Raw genomic sequence first — 25880 nt, 5'->3', positions numbered from 1 at the left:
ACTGGCCAAGGGTGTCTTCACTAGAACCAGATAATCTTTCTGTTATTTATTAACTCCTGGTGCATGTTTGTGTGTAATAACTACAGACACCTGTCTGTCTGTCTGTCTGTCTGTCTGTCTGCATATTAGTGTCTGGACTTGACAGCTGCTGGGCTCTTGTCTCCTCCAAATAACCATGAAAAGAGACAGAAAAAACAGAGGGTTTCATGTTTTAATTTGTGTGTGTGTGTGTGTGTGTGTGTGTGTGTGTGTGTGTGTGTGTGTGTGTGTGTGTGTGTGTGTGTGTTTGGGTGTGTCTGTGTGCACGTGTGGGTGTTTGGGTGGTCTCAAAAGAAGAAGAAAGAAGTGAAAAACAACAAAAAATAAAGAGCATGTATGGGTGCGTCTATTGTTTTTGGACCCCTGGTGCCTCACACACACACACACACACACACACACACAAGAAGAAATGAAAAAATAGGAGAGCTAAAAAAAATATATGGAACCATTGTGTAATGTGGTGAAAATGCACAATGTTTTTACTTATATAATATGTTGTATTTTTTGTCCATTTATAGTTACATTTAATTATTGAACAGCAGAACATGTTAATGCTAAAACAAGTTAATGCTAAAATAATATAATTAATATTAAAAATAACAGGTATATTTCAGCGGCACGGTGGTGTAGTGGTTAGTGCTGTCGCCTCACAGCAAGAAGGTCCAGGTTCGAGCCCCGTGGCCAACGAGGGCCTTTCTATGTGGAGTTTGCATGTTCTCCCCGTGTATGTGTGGGTTTCCTCTGGGTGCTCCGGTTTCCCCCACAGTCCAAAGCACGGGCGCAGATAGAGGGGGGACGGGGGGGGATTCGTCCCACCCAGATTTAAATTCACCTCGTTCGGTCCCCCCCACTTATAGGGAGGAAAAAACGTCTATGCTGTCTTTCTTTGCATAAGGAAAAATCAAAAGACTAATTACCATTCGGTTTATTGAGGTGCACAGCAGTACATACATAGTTGCAACTGCGCAGACTGCACAGGTTGCGAGCTCGAGCGTGGTTGCTATGGTTACAAGTTTGACAGGCATATCGGGGACAGCTCCTCCTAGTTCAGGACCCCAACACGGCATGATGAAGGGTGCCAAAAGGCAGAAAACGATTGCATCGTTTTTTTTTCAAAAAACAACGACTGTAAGTAAACTGTGCCTTACTTTATCATATCACCTTGCAATTTTTTGATAGTCTGTTCAAAGTAATGTCGTAGTGAAAGTAAAATTGTACAGAGTAGAGATGCCTTTCTGGTAGCCTCCTTCTTTCGGTGGCAGCCTGTAGATACAGTGCTCAGAAGGCAGTTTTAATGTTTAATCTGGCGTTCCCTGCCATAATTTCAGTGAGCATATTGTTTCATAAGGAAACTTTGCGAAGAGTTGTTGACTGACTGCCGCTCACGCAACACACAGGCATAGTTAGAAAGTCAGGATGCACTGGTTTACACTTTACACACACACACGTAGCCCAGCCTCTCGCTATGTTTAACAGTTGGAACTTAGCGGTTTTAAAACTAGTTTTGCAGTTTTGCAATTTCTGTGCGTGATGATAATGTGTAAACTTTGGATTTCCATAGGCTATGTTAAAATGTTATCATTGTCCTGGCCTGCAGGTAGTTCCTGGTGATGGCAGTGAGGGAGGTGAAATAACATGTATACACACTACCGTTCAAAAGTTTGGGGTCACCCAGACAATTTTGTGTTTTCTATGAAAAGTCACACTTTTATTTACCACCATAAGTTGTAAAATGAATAGAAAATATAGTCGAGACATTTTTCTGGCCATTTTGAGCATTTAATCGACCCCACAAATGTGATGCTCCAGAAACTCAATCTGCTCAAAGGAAGGTCAGTTTTATAGCTTCTCTAAAGAGCTCAACTGTTTTCAGCTGTGCTAACATGATTGTACAAGGGTTTTCTAATCATCCATTAGCCTTCTGAGGCAATGAGCAAACACATTGTACCATTAGAACACTGGAGTGAGAGTTGCTGGAAATGGGCCTCTATACACCTATGGAGATATTGCACCAAAAACCACACATTTGCAGCTAGAATAGTCATTTACCACATTAGCAATGTATAGAGTGGATTTCTGATTAGTTTAAAGTGATCTTCGTTGAAAAGAACAGTGCTTTTCTTTCAAAAATAAGGACATTTCAAAGTGACCCCAAACTTTTGAACGGTAGTGTGTGTGTATATATATATATATATATATATATATATATATATATATATATATATATATATATATATATATATATACACAAAATGGAATCATTTGCTGACAGCTCAGTCCCCCCCAGTTCAAAAATCCTATCTGCGCCCCTGGTCCAAAGACATGCAGGTTAGGTTAACTGGTGACTCTAAATTGAGCGTAGGTGTGAATGTGAGTGTGAATGGTTGTCTGTGTCTATGTGTCAGCCCTGTGATGACCTGGCGACTTGTCCAGGGTGAACCCCGCCTTTCGCCCGTAGTCAGCTGGGATAGGCTCCAGCTTGGCTGCGACCCTGTAGGACAGGATAAAGCCGCTACAGATAATGGATGGATGGATGGAGGTATATTTCAGCATTTGATGCTAAAATTAGAAGTGTGACCTAGTAAACAGTTTCATCCATAGGATTTTCTCATTTTTTGTTAGAAATGACAATAAGAAAATTGAATTTAAAAATATGTATGTTTGTAAAGTTTTAGGGCTCACACTGTGTTGCAAAAGTGACCTGAAATTACCCCAAAGCTTTGGAAAATGGAGAAGCAGTTTTCATCTTTCACGCATTTCTGATTTGCAGGATAGAGTATCAGCTCTATGCTTTTATATTATTGCCTGGTATACAGTCCAAAAAGCCAATGTATCTCTCTTGACCTTTTAATATATTGTTAAAGAGAAACGGTTCTGTCCATCTCACCTGCCTGCATTTACACTTTCCCTTCATTTGCACAAATTTGATTATATTTTATTCAAATGATTTTGTGGCAGGGGCGGCACGGTGGTGTAGTGGTTAGCGCTGTCGCCTCACAGCAAGAAGGTCCTGGGTTCGAGCCCCGGGGCCGGCGAGGGCTTTTCTGTGCGGAGTTTGCATGTTCTCCCCGTGTCCGCGTGGGTTTCCTCCGGGTGCTCCGGTTTCCCCCACAGTCCAAAGACATGCAGGTTAGGTTAACTGGTGACTCTAAATTGAGCATAGGTGTGAATGTGAGTGTGAATGGTTGTCTGTGTCTATGTGTCAGCCCTGTCAGACCTGGCGACTTGTCCAGGGTGTACCCCACCTTTCGCCCGTAGTCAGCTGGGATAGGATCCAGCTTGCCTGCGACCCTGTAGAAGGATAAAGCGGCTAAAGATAATGAGATGAGATGAGATTTTGTGGCAGCGGGGGCGTGGTCAAGCGCCGGTCTGTGACAGGAGGGCGGAGTCAGGGAAGGTGAGTGGCAGAATCACTACACCTGAGAGCAATTAACCTGTTTGTGTGTCTTCCCAGTGACCACGCCCTATTTAGGGAGGGAGAGCGAGAGCAGAGGAGATCTCTCCCGAACCAGACACCTGATGTGTGTGTGCGCGTGTGTCTGTGCCCAACATATTGTGTTAGACTGAAAAGTGTAACAATAAAACTATTTGTTGAACCTGATCTCTGTCCTGCCGTCCTCTGTGCTCCACCCCTCCGTAAGAACCACTACAGTGGTGCTGAAACCTGGGACATTGGAGCACAGCAGCCTAACAGCCCCATGGAGTCCTCCCCGTTCGCCAAACTGGTCCACGCCCTCGCCACGGCCCAGCAACGCCAAAACCAGGCGCTACTCACCCTCCGAAAGGAGCAAGAAGAGCGGTTCGAGGCCCTGGTGTTGGCCCAACAGGAAGATTGGGAGGCGTTCCGGCACCTCCTCGCGTCGGCGGGGTCCACCAGCGCTCCGACCGCGGGCCCGTCTCCCCTCACTGTCACCAAGATGGGCCCGCAGGACGACCCCGAGGCGTTCATCACGCTCTTCAACCAAGTCGCCGAAGCCTCGGGGTGGCCGATGGAGCAGCGCGCCTCCTCCCCCTGCTATTGGGAGAGGCACAGCTGGCCGCGCTACAGTTCCCCGCCGACCGCCGGCTGGCCTACGCGGACCTCCGCCGGGCCGTCCTCCAGCGCGTGGGGCGCACTCCAGAACAGCAGCACCAGCGCTTCCGCGCGTTGCGCTTGGAGGAAGTCAGCCGGCCGTTCGCGTTTGGCCAGCAGCTCCAGGACGCCTGCTGGAGGTGGCTGAGGGCCAACAACCGCGACGCCGAGGGAATCATCGACCAGGTGGTACTGGAACAGTTCGTCACTCGCTTGCCGGCAGGAACTGCGGAGTGGGTCCGGTGCCACTGCCCGGCGTCGCTGGATCGGGCAGTCGAGCTGGCGGAGGACCATTTGGTGGCTGTCCCGGTGGCAGGACAGCAGATGGCATCTTCTCGTCTCTCCTCTTCTCTCTCTCTCTCTCCCCCTCCTCCTGTGTCCCGTCCTCTCCCTGTTCCCCCACCGCGGAGGCAGGGGCCGGCACCACCCCAGCCGGCCCGCCGCACCCGCGGTGCCCTCCCGTTTCTCCCTTCTGTGTCTGTCTCTCCCCCACCTCAGGTGAGTGAGCCCCAGATCACCGGTGCAGAGGGAAAGCCCGGCCCGGTTTGCTGGCGCTGCGGGAAAATTGGGAGGAGGGACCTTCACAAAGCAAGAACGAAATTCAGTACGTTATGGACCTGCGCGCAAAACTCCACACGCTCACCCACCTAACTCAGGAGAATTTGCGGCAGGCCCAGGAACGGCAAGCCCGCCTGTACAACAAGGGTACATGCCTTAGAGAGTTCACACCGGGAGATAAGGTACTCGTACTGTTGCCCACGTCGAGCTCCAAATTGATCGCCAAGCGGCAAGGACCCTTTGAGGTCACACGGTGAGTCGGGGACGTCGACTATGGGGTGGGGCGCTACAGATTTACCACCTCAATCTCCTTAAACTCTGGAACGAGGAGGTCCCCGTGGCGTTGGTGTCGGTGGTTCCAGAGAAGGCAGAGCTGGGGCCGGAGGTTCAAAAAGGGACATTGGCATCACGTACCTCTCCGGTCCCCTGTGGAGACCACCTCTCCCCGACCCAACTCACGGAGGTCGCCCAGTTGCAGACCGAGTTTTCGGATGTGTTCTCGCCCCTGCCCGGTCGCACTAACCTCATAGAGCACCACATAGAGATGCCCCCGGGGGTGGTAGTGCGTAGCCGCCCTTACAGGCTACCCGAACACAAAAAAAAGGTGGTTCGGGAAGAACTTCAGACCATGCTCGAAATGGGCATCGTCGAGGAGTCCCACAGTGACTGGAGCAGCCCGGTGGTCTTGGTACCCAAGGCCGACGGGTCGGTCCGGTTCTGTGTGGGCTACAGAAAAGTCAACGCGGTGTCTAAATTCGACGCGTACCCAATGCCTCGTATTGATGAGTTGCTCGATCGACTAGGCACGGCTCGCTTTTATTCAACACTGGATTTGACGAAGGGATATTGGCAGATCCCCTTGACTCCACTATCCCGAGAAAAAACAGCCTTTTCCACACCGTTTGGTTTACACCAATTCGTCACACTTCCGTTTGGGCTGTTTGGGTTATACCTGTTAAAACTGTTAATATTATAGTCAGGCTGTCTGTTGTTGCCCAAATGAGGATGGGTTCCCTTTTGAGTCTGGTTCCTCTCGAGGTTTCTTCCTCATGTCGTCTGAGGGAGTTTTTCCTTGCCACCATCGCCACAGGCTTGCTCATTGGGGATAGATTAGGGATAAAATTAGCTCATGTTTTAAGTCGTTCAAATTCTGTAAAGCTGCTTTGCGACAATGTTTATTGTTAAAAGCGCTGTACAAATAAACTTGATTTGATTTGATTTGATTTGATTTGATTTGATTTGATTTGATTTGATTTGATTTGGGGCACCCGCGACGTTTCAGCAGCTGATGGATAGGGTCCTCCGCCCCCACGCCACCTATGCGGCCGCATATCTAGATGATATAATCATCTATAGTAATGACTGGCCGAGGCACCTTGAACATCTGAGGGCCGTCCTTAGGTCGCTGAGGCGAGCGGGGCTCACAGCTAACCCAAAGAAGTGTGCGATTGGGCGGGTGGAAGTACGGTATCTGGGCTTCCACTTGGGCAATGGGCAGGTGCGTCCCCAAATTAATAAGATGGCAGCGATTGCGGCCTGCCCGAGGCCCAAGACCAAAAAGGGGGTGAGACAGTTCCTGGGGCTGGCTGGCTATTACCGTAGGTTTATCCCTAATTATTCGGACGTCACCAGCCCGCTGACTGATCTCACTAAAAAGGGGGCACCAGATCCGGTCCAGTGGATGGAGCAATGCCAGCGGGCTTTTTCAGAGGTAAAGGCTGCACTGTGTGGGGGGCCACTTTTACACTCCCCTGACTTTTCTCTCCCTTTTGTGTTACAGACCGATGCGTCGGACAGAGGGCTGGGGGCAGTTTTGTCCCAGGAGGTGGAGGGGGAGGACCGACCCGTCCTCTACATCAGTAGGAAGCTGTCAGCGCGTGAGGGGCGCTACAGCACCATTGAAAAGGAGTGTCTGGCGATCAAGTGGGCGGTCCTCGCCCTCCGTTATTACCTGCTGGGGTGCCCTTTCACCCTCTGTTTGCACCACGCGCCCCTCCAGTGGCTCCACCGCATGAAAGATGCCAACGCGCGGATCACCCGTTGGTATCTGGCACTCCAACCCTTTAATTTCAAGGTGGTCCACAGGCCGGGGGCGCAGATGGTCGTGGCGGACTTCTTCTCCCGTCAAGGGGGGGGGGGGAGTCGGCTGCGGGCCGGACGGCTGCCCGGCCTGAGTCGGGCGGTGGGGGTATGTGGCAGCGGGGGCGTGGTCAAGCGCCGGTCTGTGACAGGAGGGCGGAGTCAGGGAAGGTGAGTGGCAGAATCACTACACCTGAGAGCAATTAACCTGTTTGTGTGTCTTCCCAGTGACCGCGCCCTATTTAGGGAGGGAGAGCGAGAGCAGAGGAGATCTCTCCCGAACCAGACACCTGATGTGTGTGTGCGCGTGTGTCTGTGCCCAACATATTGTGTTAGACTGAAAAGTGTAACAATAAAACTATTTGTTGAACCTGATCTCTGTCCTGCCGTCCTCTGTGCTCCACCACTCCGTAAGAACCGCTACAGATTTGCTTTAAAATAACATCTCAGTTGCCACAACTTTGTTCCTAATCTGTCGCAATTTGGCGTAAGAACCCTGGTGCTCGAGGGGTGTGTGTGTGTGTGTGTGAGTGATATTTTAGACAGTGATTTGATTGGACACTGATGCATCACAATGCCATATACCCCACATTCCTTTTACTCTCATAAAAGAATCAATAATCTCAAATAATTCCAGCCATCACTCAGTAACTGTGTGCAACCTTTTAAAAAGCATCCAACATGAAGAGCCCATGTGTGTGTGTGTGTGTGTGTTGTTTTCCTTAGACACACTGCACTATGGTGTTCATTTTATGCTAAATGTGATGAGACATATTTTGTTATGAAACTCCTGATTCAGTCATTGGTCAATCGCCCTGTGACATCATCATGGGTGAACTTTAGTCTCCATGAAGCTACTCAAACCAAAGGTGCTTATTTTTTTAAAGCCAGCCATGTTGGAATGTTGGTTATGGATCTTTTTTTTTTAACAACTCTATATTCAACTGTCTATATGTGTCTAAAACTAAAGGGGTGTTTGTGGGTTTTGTAAAGATTATTTTGTTTTATGTTATTTTATTTTAGTTTATTCAAACCTTTGCTGTTTGGAAATCCCTTTACCTCCATAACTGAGAAGCATGAAAAGCAAGCCAAACTCTTTCTCTTGTAATGTATGAGAGCTAACTGGCTAACCATGGCATATTACTGTATGTCAACTTCAGCCACAAAGCTAACAAACTCCTGAATTTATTATGTTGCATTTGACTAAAGGTTAGAAAAGCATCCAGTTAGAAAACAAAGGCACAAAAAATAACAAAGAAAGAGCTATGTCAACTAGGGATTCCAGCTCAGGAACTTGGAATGGTAACGAGAACGTCTTAACTCCAGTGTCCAGTGACAGAAAATCAAAATGGCTGCTCATATTCAGCTAGCTGACTGAGGTAAATGTTGATATTTAACTAGTCTTATATACAATTCAGCTAACTAACTGAGGTAAATGTTGATATGTAACTAGACGTATATACATTTTAGCTAGCTGACTGAGGTAAATGTCAATATTTAACTAGTATTATATACAATGCAGCTAACTGACTGAGGTAAATGTCAATATATAACTAGTATTATATACAATTCAGCTAACTGTCTGAGGTAAATGTCGATATTTAACTAGTATTATATACAATGCAGCTAACTGACTGAGGTAAATGTTGATATGTAACTAAATGTATATACATTTTAGCTAACTGACTGAGGTAAATGTCAATATTTAACTAGTATTATATACAATGCAGCTAACTGACTGAGGTAAATGTCAATATATAACTAGTATTATATACAATTCAGCTAACTGTCTGAGGTAAATGTCAATATATAACTAGTATTATATACAATGCAGCTAACTGACTGAGGCAAATGTTGATATGTAACTAGATGTATATACATTTTAGCTAACTGTCTGAGGTAAATGTCAATATTTAACTAGTATTATATACAATGCAGCTAACTGACTGAGGTAAATGTCAATATATAACTAGTATTATATACAATTCAGCTAACTGTCTGAGGTAAATGTCGATATTTAACTAGTATTATATACAATGCAGCTAACTGACTGAGGTAAATGTTGATATGTAACTAAATGTATATACATTTTAGCTAACTGCCTGAGGTAAATGTCAATATTTAACTAGTATTATATACAATGCAGCTGACTGACTGAGGTAAATGTCAATATATAACTAGTATTATATACAATGCAGCTAACTGACTGAGGTAAATGTCAATATATAACTAGTATTATATACAATTCAGCTAACTGTCTGAGGTAAATGTCAATATATAACTAGTATTATATACAATGCAGCTAACTGACTGAGGTAAATGTTGATATGTAACTAGATGTATATACATTTTAGCTAACTGTCTGAGGTAAATGTCGATATTTAACTAGTATTATATACAATGCAGCTAACCGACTGAAGTAAATGTTAGTCTTATATACAATTCAGCTAATTAACTGAGGTAAATATTGATATTTAAGTAGTCTTTTAGAGAATTCAGCTAACTAACTAAGGTAACTGTTGATATTTAACTAGTCATATACATTTTAACTAAATGTCTAAGGGAAATGTTGATATTTAACTCGTCTTATATACAATTCAGCTAATTAACTGAGGTAAATGTCGATATTAACTAGTCTTATATACATTTTAACTAACTGTCTGAGGTAAATGTTGATATTTAACTAGTTTTATATACAATGCAGCTAACTGACTGAGGTAAATGTTGATATTTAACTAGTCTTATATACTGTACAATTCAGCTAAATAACTGAGGTAAATGTTGATATTTAACTCATCTTGTGTACAGTTCAGCCAGCTGTCTGAGGTAAATGTTAATATTTAACTAGTCTCTTATACAATTCAGCTAACTGACTGAGGTAAATGTTGATATTCAGATAATCTTATATCCAATGAAGCAAGGTGACTGAGGTAAATGTTAACATTTAGCAAGTTGTATATACAATTCAGCTAACTGATGGAGGTAAATGTTGATATTTAGCTAGTCTTCTTTACCATTTAGCAAACTAACCCAGACTGTGTTTGACTTGCTTCACAAAGGGCAGTCTGAACTTGGAATTAAATCATTTTTGACTCCATATGTTCAAGCTACAAAGCAGGAAAAATATAGAAAGGTTTGCCTTTATGTTCGCCTATTGTTAGTAACAATCTAGCCAGCAAGCTTTATTGACAAGTGACGCATATTTTCCTCCTCAAAACAGAGAACTGTATAGTCAAAGTTACTGATTTAACAAATGATTATCTCTGTATGTTGATTGATCGAAAGCAGCTACTTGTATAGATAGTACAACTCACTTAAAGATAAGACGTGTTACATTGTTTGCTGTTGATGTTGTGAGCAGCCATATTGACTTGACATAACATGTTGAAGTTGTGGATAAGTTCATCTCTATGACTTTCCAAGTAAGAATTCTTAACAGAGAGGATGTTTTCTTTGTTGTTGTTTTCTGAGTCCGAGTTAGAAGCTTTAGATGAATGTAGCATAATGATTTAATTAGAAGACAGAGGCCAAAAATATAGCTAGCTAGTGTTTTATATGGACAGTTACACATTACAAAACATCAGCAGTTTCTCAAAAACGCAATGCATGTTGTGATTCAGAAGCATGGCTTTGCATCTATTTTCACTTCTCTTTTTAATGTCCAAAAATAAAAATTGCACCAGCGATTTCCTGAGCAGCCACGAAATTAAAGCTGTCAGTATCCTTTTGCTCACACTCAAATCCTCCAAAGGGGGGAAAAAAAACTCATAACAATAACCATTTTAATTTCCAAGGAAAAAAAATGTAGAAGTCATCTGATACTGGTGACGTTGTATTGATTTGGAAACAACCCAAACCTAACAGACTAAACCTAAGCAGTTAGTTATTTGCTTTTGCTTTGTATGTGTGATATTATTAATGACTAAGTAAGGAATAAAACAGATGGTATCATGCTGTTATAGGAAACTAGTCAATGACATGGTGGTGTGATGAAGCGGAATCACTGTTACCACCCCAAAGCTGATCGTTTTCCTGTAACAGCACCTCCTGAAGTGTTATATTCCTCTTATACTGCAGCAAATGGCCCAATATTACAATTATTATTTGTTAAGGAATGACACGTTGTACTTTTTATCCATTTATAGTAGTCTAAAAAAACGCAACCTGAGAAACCGCAAAGTGTAAACGCCTCTGTCCTGAAGATGTTGTAAAAGTTGTAGCTTTAACTCTGACTGACACTGGAGACTCTTTCCATAAAGTACAGAAAACCTCAGCATATCGAAGATTATTTAAATGAATTTACTGTATTTAGAGCATCTACCACATGAATATGTTGTTATAAAAACTGTGATGTATTAGAAAAAAAGTATTTGTTTGTTTGTTTGTTTGTTTGTTTGTTTATTCATTTATGGAATACCTTCAGAATCCAGAAATATATGAAAAACAAGGAATGAAAAAAGAAAGATACGAATCATCATGTAAGACTGCAATTTTTAGGGGACTAAAAAGGCAACATAGGTGATCTTTAAACATCTCACATGATGACTCAGCATCCAACACAAACAAGCACAGATGACGTGGGAGCAATGACATCATCGCTCCTCGAAATAATTGCACTGCTGGCCCTCCACTCTCCCTCACACACACACACACACACACACACACACACACACACACACACACACACACAAAGAACTTGGAAGGAACAAAAGACAAATACTCCATTCCTGTACTTAAGTAGAGTTTTCAGGTATCTGTACTTTAGTTTTTTGACAAAGTTTTACTTTTACCCCCTACATCCATCCATTATCTGTATCCGCTTATCCTGTGCAAGGTTGCGGGCTGGAGCCTATCCCAGCTGACTATGGGCGAAAGGCAGGGTACACCCTGGACAAGTCGCCAGGTCATCACAGGGCTGACACATAGACACAGACAACCATTCACACTCACATTCACACCTACGCTCAATTTAGAGTCACCAGTTAACCTAACCTGCATGTCTTTGGACTGTGGGGGAAACCGGAGCACCCGGAGGAAACCCACGCGGACACGGGGAGAACATGCAAACTCCGCACAGAAAGGCCCTCGCCGGCCACGGGGCTCGAACCCGGACCTTCTTGCTGTGAGGCGACAGTGCTAACCACTACGCCACCGTGCCGCCCCCCTACATTATAACACAAATATCTGTATTTTCTACCTCTTATATTTTCAAATTCTCAAATTCCAAACATCAAGTCTGATTTCAACCTAAATCAATGAGATCTGAAGTGCGTGTACATGTTAATCACAATGCTTCGAGCTCTGGTGAAAACTGATTTGCACATTGGAGCGAAGATAATGTTAATTATTTTCTGTATATATTCAGTGTTTTTTTAATAATTATTTTTAAAAAACACTGAAAAAAATATATATATTTAACATTAAAATTATTAAATATAATTAATAATTATAATGTTAATTATTTTCTGTATATATTCAGTGTTTTTTTTATTTTATTGTAAGTTAGAATGGTTTAAAAGTATTTGAACTATATTATATTATTTTATATTACACAGACACGAGTGCTTTACTGTGAAATACACCACTCATATTTTCCATCTGAGCTCCATCCGGGACGTGGAGAACCAAAACCGTGACATAAATCTCTATCTGTGACTCGTGAGGAAATCGATGAGTGAGTTGTTTTGATAAATTTGGGGACTTTTTGTTTGTGAATGTGTCGATATAATAAAAAGAAAATCACATGCTGACTTGAAGATATGAAGTTTATCTTCTTGTGTTGAAAAACTCGCATTTTTCATACAAAATACATCACGTATCAGATTTAAATAATATAGGCTGACTTTTTTCGTGGTCTATCAGATATATTCCATTCAGCGAGCATGATACTGAACGAGTCAAAGACGAGCAGCTGAATGGAATATATCTGACAGACCATGAAAAAAAGCCAGCCAATATTATTATTATTATTATTATTATTATTATTATTATTATTATCCATACACATTCCTTTCGGGTGTTCAAAGCGTCTTTCTCTTTCAAAATTCTCTCAAAATCTTCTGTATTTAACGAAGCAAACCTGGTGGCCATGTTTGTTTACAAATTGTCACAGTCGCTCATTCGCACGGAAGTTTTATGCCTCCGACGTGTTACGTCATGTTATCTTGACAACCATGCAATATCGTAAACCATATTCAACGCTCATTCTCCATTGGGTAGAGTGACGTACTGTAATACACGTATTGTAGGATAAGCGATATGCTAACAATATTGAATGCTGTCAAACCAAATGAATGAAACCTGCTAGAAGGGAATAGAACACATTTTTATTCCATTGAAAAAGTGTCCTGTATGGATAATAATTCCTGATATTTCACTCCGATGACGTCACTCCCAGTGTTTTCCTGCTGGCTAGACGTGTGTTTTCAAAATGGCGAACCGGTTCAAAATTAAAATTCTTTTGATTAACTTGCATTTTGTTTTTTGTTTTTTTTGTGGATGTACTGTATCTATATAATATAAAGAACATTACACAGTGGCATGAAAATATGAAGTTTATCTTCGAGTGGTGAAAATATTTTCATTCGTTTGCTTCACTCACTCGTGATATATATATTCACCACTTGATGATAAACTTCATATCTTCACACAACCGTCTAATATCATATCTGTATTGTAATGTTCAGTTCACTTTGCACAGAAAGTCAGTAGAAATATCCTTCAAATGGCTACTTTTTACTTTTATACTTTGGGTACATGTCAGAGCCTGTAGTTCCGTACTTTTACTTGAGAAAAGAAGTTGATTGAGTTCTACTTTTATTACACTCGTGAACCTCGACTGACCGTCTTCAGTGAGTTCCTGTGATTTTATATACCTTGGGTGGCCAACCCGCGGCTCGCGAGCCGCATGCGGCTCTTTGCCCGGTGTCATGCGGCTCTTACGTTCATATCGAAGTTTGTGTTTGTGTTTTTTTTTTTTATGTGCGTGTGCGCTTTGCTTGAGTTCAGTATGGTATTTTCGTCAAATGCATCTTCGCTTTGCTTGGGTATATTACGGTATTTTCAGGTCATGTCAAATGCGCATGTGCGTGAGATAATCACTAAGTTTTTGGGCAAGGTGTATCTTGTGTCAAGTAGCCTCTCAAAATGGCAATGAAAAAATGCACAGCAAAACGAAAATATGAAGACGAACATAGGACATTTTTAACAGAGTGGGAGAGTTTATACTTTTTTGTTGAACGTAATGGCAAGCCATTCCTGCCTTATATGTCAGTTGTCATTAGCTCATTTCAAAGCTTCCCGCCTCCCTGAATAAGCAAGGAGCCAGATATGCAACACTAATTGAAAACCTGCACGAAAGCTTTGTAACCCGGTTCCTTGATATACAACTGAAAAGGCCACAGGTTACGTTCCTCGTCGACCCATTCAATGCGGAGACGGACTGTTTGAAAGCCCTGCTTGTCACAGATGAGGCTGCGGCTGAGTTGGAGATGATCGATCTTCGTGAGGAAGACCAACTGAAACCTGTTTTGAGGGAAGGCACCATTGAGTTTTGGAAAAGTGTGCCATTGGAAAAATACCCGAATGTGAAACGGGCTGCGCTTAAGATACTGTCAATGTTTGGGTCAACATACGTCTGCGAGTCTGTGTTCTCTACCATGAAACATGTGAAGTCAAAGCATCGTTCTGTTCTGACTGAAACCCATGTGAAAGAACTGCTTCGAGTGGCAACGACGGAATACAAGCCAGATTTGAAGAGGATTGTTCAAGGCAAGGAATGGCAGAAGTCCCACTAAGCAACATGCATAGTAAGTGCACACAATATTGATTGCTGTAAATGACTGGCCTGTGGTATTAGTACTGACTGAAGGAGTAAATTTCTCTCATGTTGGCGTGTGACATTTACTATTAATCTGGCTGAGCAGAGGTGCGTGAGCGTATGTGTCTGTGAGAGAGAGAGAGAGAGAGAGAGAGAGAGAGAGAGAGAGGGGCGATGTTCATGTGCGTTCATGTGTATGGTGTGGCTTTTTTTTTTGGTAATGCCATGAGTCCCACTAAGCAGCATGCATAGTAAGTGCACACAATGTTCATTGTTAAAAATGACTGGCCTCAGCCTGTGGTCTTAGTACTGTAGGAGTAAATATGTTGGTGTGTGACATTTACTATTAATCTGGCTGAGCATAGGTGTGTGTGTGTGTGTGTGTGTGTGTGTGTGTGTGTGTGTGTGTGTGTGTGTGTGTGTGTGTGTGTGTGTGTGTGTGTGTGTGTGTGTGAGAGAGAGAGAGAGAGGAAGAGATGGGTGACATTCGTGTGCCCATGTGTATGATGTGGCTCTTTGCGGTAATACAGTAAAAAATGTGGCTCTTGGTCTCCAACTGGTTGGCCACCCCTGTTATATACGGATGATGGTTCTGAGTTTAAATCATTTATTTATTCCAGTTACACACTGATGAAAACTCAGTCATTTCATATTATCCAGAGCAAATCCATTAATTAAGACAAATAGTACTAGGACAAAACTAATGGCACCCTGGAAATGGACTAAAGGTTAGGCCACGTTCACACTTACATCCCATTGGATTGGATCACGAATGGACAGCCGGGAGGCCCAGTCTTCCACACCTGGAATCTGAAGTATGATCTGATTTCATACATGGTTGTCATGCATGTTTATTACGTCAGTCTTAACAGTTTAATCCTGCGGTCTGCTAACGAAATGTATAAATGAATGACAGACGAGACGACAAATGGAGCTATGAAAAGCAGCTGATTTCATCTCTGATGTTATAGAGATTTACGATCCGATCAGCCAGGACGCATGTTAATGCCAGGGTTATTATAAACCCAGCAGCTGATGGAAATCTGATCTCACTGAGTTCAAAACAAAGCTAACATTCCCAAATCCAGGCTCCATGTAACAAAGACATCCATATTTGCATTTCATCCCATTCTGCTAACACACACACACACACACACACACACACACACACACACACACACACACACACACACACAGCCCAGAGCTATGTACACCAAAGACATCTGATACTTCGATACACACCACAAAAGTGAGTCTGTGTTATTCCATATGTGTGTGTGTGTGTGTGTGTGTGTAGTGAAATCCCATTGCCATCATACACACGGGAAAAAAGGCCACGTGCTATGCAATACAGCAGAAACCACACAAAAGCATCTTCCAGGCCCGTGTGCATCAGCGCTGTGGGTTTTACTGTGGGAGAGAAACAAAAAAAACCCACGACCCACAAATCAAATTCAACACAACATTAAAACTCAGTGTGTTTTTATTGTAAGAGTGACGCTGCGCTCGTCCCGGCTGAGTCACGTCTGCACCAAAACAGCCATTTAACAGCTTTTTGCATCAACTGCCCAGAATCTGTCTCACACACACACACACACACACACACACACACACACACACACACACACTTTACACAAACATACAATTTCAGCACATGTGCATACACAACTGACACACACATAGACACATACACAGAATTTATACACACACAATTTACACAAATACAAACAATTTATATAAACACACAATTTAAACAATCTCACACACACGACTTACACACACACACACACACACATACACACACAAACATGCACACACAATTTACTCAAACACACAATTTCAACACGCATGCATATACCGTACAACTTACACACACAGACACAAACACAGAATTTATACACACAGTTTACACAAACACACAATTTATGTAAACACACAATTTCAACAATCATACACACACACACACACACACACACACACACAACCGACGCAAACACACACTTTCAACAAACACACACACACACCACACACAATTTACACAAACACACAATTTCAACAATCACACACACACACACACACACACACACACACACACACACACACACACACACACACACACACACCTTTCGCTTAGCAGCCGTGAGAGAGAATTGATCAGAGAGAGACACAGAAGCAACAAGTCAGCAAGAAAGAAAGAAAGAAAGAAAGAAAGAAAGAAAGAAAGAAAGAATATGGAAAATAACTAGATATTAAATAAATTGTTAATAACATGTAATAACCAGTGTATAAACACTTTATATGGCATCACCTATCATAACTTGGATCAAACAAGTACACAAACAAACGAATGAATGAATGAATGAATGAATGAATGAATGAACAGAGTGAATTAGTGCTGTGACTGTTTCAGTAACAAACTCACAACAGGACTCGATGTGCTTTTCCCTTCTTACAGAGACACCAAGACCCCGATAAGGACTCAAAACACACACTGAGTCTCTCTCTCTCTCTCTCTCTCTCTCTCTCTCTCTCTCTCTCTCTCTCTCTCACACACACACACACACACACACACACAGTTGAATGCACTGCGGCTTTCTGACATAACACTACAGTAGTCACACGTCTCTCTCCTCATGCCTTACAGTCTCAGAAACAAAGGAACCAAACACTACTCTTATCCCTGGAGTGTTTTAGTACCTTTAGTGCCTCTCTTTCACCTGGAAATGTGTATGTAGTATACATTTAAACATTCTTACGGTGTATAATTCACTTACTCTAAAAGCTAATTAAAGGGACCATATGCTGCTTCACAGGTACAACATACAGGTACATCGGGTAGTTCTGAGAGTGTCAAGAGTCATGTCTACACACACACACACACACACACACACACACAAAATAATTGTTTTAATTTCCTATGACATCATGTCCTGACATGTTTTCATTCCGTTGACATCAGTCAACGATTAAATTTTGTATTTATTAAGGACACATTGTACTTTTTATCCATTTTTAGATACATTTAATATCCTGGAACAATTACAAAACACGTTCTTGCTTATGTTCTAGCAGCTATAAACAGTCCTTTCCAAAACCAGTCTCTTTCTTAAATGTAATGATACTTTTTTCTAAACGTAGCTTGCCATGAGAAACCGCAAAGCAGCGTAAACACCTCTGTCCTGAGGACATCAAGAAAATTTAACAGCTTTGACTGTCACTGATAGGATGTTACGTTAAAGATACGCATTAATATAAAGCTGTGCTGCGCAGCTGGACTACTGTCAGAGCTGCTGTTCTGGAGAATTAATCAACACCTGCTGACCTTCTGACCAATCAGAGTCCAGGATTCAGCAGCGGTGTGGTGCTGCAATTCATTTCTTTATTCATGCACTTCATTGTGTGCACTCTCAGGTTCTGTCTCTCCTTTCACACACACACACACACACACACACACACACACACACACACACACACACACACACACACAGTCTCTGTTTGGTTTAATGTAATCGAATCTTCCCATGAGCTCCTACCTGCCGGACGCTGTTCCAGTCCTGACTAGATAGCATTTACACACTAAAGGTAGGCTTACACACACACACACACACACACACACACACACACACACACACACACACACACACACACACTACAGCTGCCTTAAGAAATAATCTCCCATTTTTCCCCATATCTCTGTATTACTTATTTCCTATGTGCATAAAACACACACACACACACACACACACACACACACACACACACACACACACACACACACACATTCCATGATCTCTTACCTGGAAATGCTCTGATCCCAATCCACTCTGATCCCAAATCTCAGAGACAACACAAAAAGTCCAAACAGAGAGCAAGGTGTTCCAGTGTAGAGAGTAGAGTCCGGAGCCTCATACATACACACTCACACACACACACACACACACTGAGACAGAGACAGAGAGAGAGAGAGAGAGAGCTGTCATAAACTTTTCGCCTGACAGCTCACACCATCTGCATACACCAGTGTTCTGGTGGGCAGCAGTGTGTCTGTGTGTGTCTGTGTGTGTCTGTGTTATCAGCAGTGGTATACGGGTCCCTTCGTGCCTCTCTCTCTCTCTCACACACACACACACACACACACACACACACACACACACACACACACACAAAGCAAGCACTACAGTCTGGTAAAGTCCTCTCTCTATCCTCTGTAACAGACACAAGGATGGGCGAGAGACAGAGAGAGAGAGAGAGAGAGAGAGAGAGAGAGAGAGAGAGAGAGAGAGGAGGGGAAGGAGGGGTGGCTCTGCGCATGTTTGAGGAAGTGTGTGATAGGAGGACAGATTCTGTGCAACACACACACACTCCCACAGTGGTTTCAGATTCCACACATGGACAACTGACACACGCACACGTGTGCACACACACTCACACACGCACACACACACTCAATTTTGTCTACCCACAGCATTGCTGTTTACTTATTTCATATAGAAACACATCTCTCTCTCTCTCTCTCTCTCTCTCTCTCTCTCTCTCTCTCTCCCTTACTCATTCACTCTGTCTCTTTCTCTCCCTCTTGCTGTCTCTCTCTTTCTCTTTCTGTCTGCCTGTCTCTCTCTCTCTGTCTCACTCACTCTGTCTGTCTCTCTCTCTCTTTCTCTCTGTCTCTGCCTCTTGCTGTCTCTCCTTCTCTCCCTCACTCTGTCTCTCTCTCTCCCTCTTTCTCTCTCTCTGTCTCTACCTCTTGCTGTCTGTCCTTCTCTCCCTCTCTCTGTCTCACTCATTCTCTATTCCTCCTTTCTCTCCCTCTCTCTCTCAGACACACACTCAAGTTTGTCTACCCGCAGCATTGCTGTTTACTTATTTCATATAGAAACACACATCTCTCTCTCTCTCTCTCTCTCTCTCTCTCTCTCTCTCTCTCTCTCTCTCACTCATTCACTCTGTCTCTCTCTCCCTCTTGCTGTCTCTCTCTGTTTCTCTCTCTCTCTCTCTCTCTCTCTCTCTCTCTGTCTGCCTGTCTCTCTCTCTGTCTCACTCACTCACTCACTCACTCACTCTGTCTGTCTCTCTCTCTTTCTCTCTGTCTCTACCTCTTGCTGTCTCTCCTTCTCTCCCTCACTCTGTCTCTCTCTCTCCCTCTTTCTCTCTCTCTGTCTCTACCTCTTGCTCTCTGTCCTTCTCTCCCTCTCTCTGTCTCACTCATTCTCTCTTCCTCTTTCTCTCCCTCTTTCTCTCTCTCTCTCTCTCTCTCTCACACACACACACACACACACACACACACACAGAATTAGAGTTACACCTAATTAACAGATTAACGAACCAAAAATTCACACACTTTTCCTCTGTTTAGAATCCAAACTCAAAACTTTGCTTTTTTCTGTTAGTAATTTACTCTCAGTATAGTCTTTCTTTGCTACATGAAGAAAGTCGGGCCAATTATTAATTATGCATTAATTATGAATTAATTAAATCAAATCCATATGCACTCTGTGACAGGAAGTGAGGAGGCTATTGGATGGGAAAAAATTAGCTAAATTTCCTTCAATTCAGCTGCTCGACGATGTTCTTAATTGTATAATTAAAAAGAAACTAATTTAGTTAGTTTAACACCTTGTGAATTTGAGTAATTTAATTTGACTAAAAATAGTTAAATAAAAGTGGGAGAATTCAGTAAAGATACTTTGAAGAGAGGATCTGCGCATATTCCAAACAACTGGATGGAGAAAAATGGACAGAATTAGCTTCTCACCCGCGGCTACATGTGACGCGGTGAGGTTTCGATCCATCTGTAAAGAAATGCATTTCTTTGAAATGAACACTAGAGGGCACATTGCGTATATTATACAGAATCACGGGGCGGCACGGTGGTGTAGTGGTTAGCGCTGTCGCCTCACAGCAAGAAGGTCCTGGGTTCGAGCCCCGGGGCCGGCGAGGGCCTTTCTGTGCGGAGTTTGCATGTTCTCCCCGTGTCCGCGTGGGTTTCCTCCGGGTGCTCCGGTTTCCCCCACAGTCCAAAGACATGCAGGTTAGGTTAACTGGTGACTCTAAATTGAGCGTAGGTGTGAATGTGAGTGTGAATGGTTGTCTGTGTCTATGTGTCAGCCCTGTGATGACCTGGCGACTTGTCCGGGGTGTACCCCGCCTTTCGCCCGTAGTCAGCTGGGATAGGCTCCAGCTTGCCTGCGACCCTGTAGAACAGGATAAAGCGGCTACAGATAATGAGATGAGATGAGATACAGAATCACGGACACCAAACAAAACCGTGACGAAACAAGGCGTTATTCACTGATCGCATCTTTAATCGTGGTTCTGGATGTTTTCTGTTCAAGACGGGATTTACCCAGAAAAGTGGCAAGGGTTAAATCTAGGGAGTTAAACAGGATTTGAACTTTGTTTTTAATCAGTGAACGCGACAGAAAGAAGAGGAAAGTGGCAGGGTGAGACAGTAAGAAATAGAGAGAAGAAGAATGAGGAAAAGAGAAAGAAAAAGAAAGTTCAAGTGAGTGCAGATTTTTCAAGGGGCGGATTTTACAGCCTTCAGTGCGTCGCATCTCATTTATAACAGCCATCATAAACTCTGTGTGTCTGTGTGTGTGTGTGTGTGTGTGTGTGTGTGTGTGTGTGTGTGTGTGTGTGTGTGTGTGTGTGTGTTTCTATGCCAGTTACTTACTTGACTCTAAAAAGCAGCTCGTTAATTTAATTAGCCCTATAAAATCGAACAGATGATTTTCCTCCTTTTGTCTGTTCCATTAACTCATGGCTGAGATTTTCTACACATGTGACTGTATTTTTATATTTTTAGCTGATTCTTTTAACCAAAGTGAGGCAGAATCTAATCTAAACACAAACTCCTGGCTTTCTGGTAGTCATGGGACTTGAACTCACAACCTTCTGGTCACCGAAACCTAAAAAATCCTGGAACAACTGGATAAATAGCGACTCTTTCAGTGTCAACATAATGGAAAGTGGGTGGGGCTAACACTGGGTTAGGCTGTTTTTTTTATGTAAAGTAGGTGGAGGTAATTTTAGGTTGGATTTACATAATCTTTTTTTAAATATGAATATTAAAACTTGTCCTCATACACACAAGAGAATACCGTTTTGAGTCTTTTCAGTGATTCGAGTCATTTGAGTCAGTTCGGTTAAATGATTTGTTCACAGATTCATGCACCAAATGCAGCCTGATTGTTTCACCAACTGAAAAAAAGCTTAATTAGTAAATTGACTAATAATCATCAAAATTTTGTGTTATTTTATTAAATGCTTGCAAGCCCACTGAAAGATTCACTGATTCAAATAATGATCTGGTGAATCTCCATCTGGACCAAGGTGCAAGAATCATATTATGCAATTGCAAACATGACTCACGGATGTTTAAAAATACACACACACACACACACGCGCACACACACACTGATGTCGATTCTAAAAACATTACTTCAGCTTCTATGTTTCAGCTTCAAAACCCATCAGCAGCAACTGAATAAAAGTGAACGATTCATTTCATATCAATTTCAAATCAATTCATCTTTAGTGAATCATTCAATAAGACTGAATCATTCAGGGATGAAATGTGTCTAATATGAGACCGAGAACACATGTCAATGGGTGGTACGTCAAAAATTACGGCCTGCTTTCAAACCAAATAAATCAAATCTGAGTCAGCGAGTCAATTCAGCCAAAAAATATACACAGTGGGGTTTTTTTCTCCCCAAAAGCAGTCAATCATCCAAAATATGTTTATTGTTTGAATTTTGCTTCTTTAGTTTTCTAGCTGTAGCGATCAAGCAATGGACGATTATCACTATCAGTTCAGCAGTGTACAAGCGTCAGGTCTGAATCATGTAATCAAACTGAATCAATTGTGATTTTATGAGCCTCTGAGACTCTCGAACTCTTTCTGTTTCATCACCCTTTAATTGTATAACACTAAAAAATGAAGCTGTCAAAAAAAGCCATGTTTTTCTCACATTTGGCACCAATTATCGCACCAAGCAGCAGTTCATGCGTTAATAGAGTTTTACAACATTAACTCTTGGAGAGAGAAAGTGAATTTAGGAAACTGGACAGCTTGCAGTACACTTCATTAACTTTAAATACAGTTACAGCAACTCGACACTTTTCAGTCCAACACCACTGACAGCATTGAACTCAGCATGAAATGAGCCAAAGCTGTTTGAGGTAAATGTTATTGGGTAAATATCGTAACAGAGTGTGTATTTGACCTTTTTTATACTCCATTAATCCTGAAATCACTTCAAAATAAAAAATGAGCTCACTAATTCATCATGGTTGGATTGGCCGGTGTCACTGGGATGCCTGCTGTAAGACAGTGTGCTTTTCTCAGAAATGTTAAGAGTCAAATGCCTTCATAGGTAAATTTCTATAATGTCAATGTTGTTTGGACAGAATTTGAACATTTTATAAAGAATTTTATATAATCTTGTTGTGTTTAAAGGTAGACTGCCTTTTAGATTTTTCAGGTGTAGGTCATAAAAATAATTTTTCCCGACACCCAATTATTTTTGTTTAGTGGACCGAAAGCTACTGAATTTGAATCATATACTTTTTTTTAATAGAAAAATTAAGGAATTTATCTCCACATGGCCCTAAATTCTCCACTATTTTTTCCTGCTTCACCATGACCCAATTCAAGATATTACATCATGCATCATGTGGTGGGCTTTCCCCATTTGTGCAAGGCATTGTGGGATGCAAATTTGAAACGGGAGAGAAAAATGGAGGACGTGAGTGTGTGAATGAATTGTGAAAGAGCGACTACAGAAACGGAAAGAAAGCGAGAAGAAAAGACGTTATGTTATATACGAAGGAAAGGAAACGCAGGACCAAACTAATAAATATGGCGCTCAGCGAGCACCTCGGTGTGATCAGGTGTTCATTTAGCGACAGAATGATGGAACTGTCAGTGCACGCTCAAAGGTAAACCTGCGCATGCACACACACACGGACTTCCTCTGTCTGCTTGACTGCGCCAAGCGAGCGATTTCATGCACATTATTTGCTTTAATCCCCTCAAATTAAATAACTTCCCAGCCACAGAATGGCCTGATATTTTGTGAGATATTACAGAAATAAACAGATATCACAATCACCACATTTCAGACGGAACTAAATTTCACCGATTTTATGAAATCAAAAGGCCGTCTAGCTTTAATTTTAACTTTATACTCCTTCTGAAATATCACTTCACCTCATCTTACTGATGATGTACAGTTTAATTTTTGTCCAGTTAGTGTTGCTGACCTGTTTCCTGACTCTACACTGATACTTAACGCCAAAAGCTTTTTTTAACTTTTTGTTGTTGTTGTTGTTGAAATATAAATAGCTTAGTTAGCTGTCTTCATTAAAAAAAAAAAAAAAACGACAGGGTCATCCAATCAGTGGTGACAGAGAAACTAGTCATGATCAATATCAAATTACAATATCCACAATATGTACACATCTGGGCGGCACGGTGGTGTAGTGGTTAGCGCTGTCGCCTCACAGCGAGAAGGTCCTGGGTTCGAGCCCCGGGGCCGGCGAGGGCCTTTCTGTGCGGAGTTTGCATGTTGTCCGCGTGGGTTTCCTCCGGGTGCTCCGGTTTCCCCCACAGTCCAAAGACATGCAGGTTAGGTTAACTGGTGACTCTAAATTGAGCGTAGGTGTGAATGTGAGTGTGAATGGTTGTCTGTGTCTATGTGTCAGCCCTGTGATGACCTGGCGACTTGTCCAGGGTGAACCCCGCCTTTCACCCGTAGTCAGCTGGGATAGGCTCCAGCTTGCCTGCGACCCTGTAGAAGGATAAAGCAGCTAGAGATAATGTGATGTGTGATGTGAATGTGATGTACACATCCAATATGTTCAAATTAGTTACAAATACAAAAACTACACAAATAAAATACATCAGTGTGTAAAATACAAAATATAAACTACAAGCTACAAACCATAAGTTTAATCAATTAAAAACAATACATCCATGATAATAAAAGGATAATAAAAGGATTTCAAATATTAATAGCTCATTTCTATTAGCAAGCCGATAGAACATTCAGTGTGATGTCACTTCATTATGGCCATATCACGCAAAAAATGTGTGAAAACATATACCCTGTTATCCTCTAGATACCCTGTTATCCTCTAGACTTTCTCAAGAGCACAATGTGCCCTGTAATCTAAAAAGTACAGCAGCTGGAGATAAGTGCTGAAATAAGACGTGCCAGGTTTAACCGTGAGGATGACTGACTCGTCCTGAACAGTTGGTCCTGTTAAAAAATTCCCGTCCTGGACGGGAGACACTGAGGAATGTTTGTTCAGGAAGGAGCAGGACTCAGGAGTGTGCTGTCACCGAGGAGTTCGACTCCTAAAGCACTGCCAGCATTCCTGAGCTGAACCATAGATAAAACACAAGGCTGTAAAGTTACCCGGCTCCAAAAACATTTCACACGTAAAGCATAAAAAAAATAAAAAAAAGTTGCCTGCATGCACAGGATAATAAATCTCAAATTCTGCCAGCGTGCACTGTTTTCCGAAGTTCAGCTGACGCAGTGTGAATCTGTTCAAAAGCGTGAGCTGTTCGGATTATAACCAAGTGCTCGCGTTGCTATTCTAGGTCGATATCCTTAATCTGTTCATGTAAAAAATCATTAAACTTTACAGGTTATTAGATATAACTCTTTATTTGACATTTCATCTTTTTCAACTGCGACTACGATTTTATTTTGTATTCTATCAGAATAGTAAGAAAACGGAATTGCCAAAAAAAAAGCCAAATTTGTTTATGCTTAGCTGAACTCACTACGTTGGCTAGCTAGCATGATTTTCTGTAACGTCTCCCAGTGAATTCATCTTTTCAAGTCGTAACTACAGTATCTTGCAAAAGTATTCGTCCCCCTTGGTGTTTGTCCTGTTTTGTCACATTACAAGCTGGAATTAAGATTGGTTTCTTTGGGGGGGTTAGCACCATTTGATTTATACATTTGATTTATACAACTTAATTGGTTGGACCAGCTTTTATTTAGGGGTTTCATATGAAAGGGTGTGTGTCTGTGAAGGTTCTCAGTCATCCAAGTCATCGTAAACCGTAGGTGCTCAAGAAGGCAACTGGACTTGCTTGAAATCCTTGAAGACGTTTCATCTCTCATCTGAAAGGCTTCTTCAGTTCTGTCTGACTAGTGGGGAGGTTCTTTTTTTTTCTCAGCGACTCTCCTTAGGTTTGCTTTTGGTCCACTAGAGGATAAATACCTGAAACTCCCCACTCCCCACTCAGATGTTTCGGATGAGAGGGGAAATGTCTTCAAGGATTTCAAGCAA

General features: G+C 42.3%; 1 protein-coding gene across 1 annotated transcript in view; it reads right to left on the bottom strand.

Moving 5' to 3' along the window:
* Positions 1-18764, bottom strand: part of arhgap24 (Rho GTPase activating protein 24) — a 197823-nt gene extending 179059 nt beyond the window's left edge. The window contains exon 1 of the mRNA XM_060935353.1: positions 18365-18764. The gene's annotated coding sequence lies outside the window, so the exon portion shown is untranslated. The remainder of the gene's footprint in view (positions 1-18364) is intronic.
* Positions 18765-25880: the final 7116 nt, after the last annotated feature.

The sequence above is a fragment of the Neoarius graeffei genome, chromosome 12 (assembly GCF_027579695.1).
Source record: "Neoarius graeffei isolate fNeoGra1 chromosome 12, fNeoGra1.pri, whole genome shotgun sequence".
NCBI classification, from domain to species: domain Eukaryota; kingdom Metazoa; phylum Chordata; class Actinopteri; order Siluriformes; family Ariidae; genus Neoarius; species Neoarius graeffei.
Note: the sequence above shows the minus strand (reverse complement) of the source record. Positions and strands in the feature narration are given on the sequence as shown.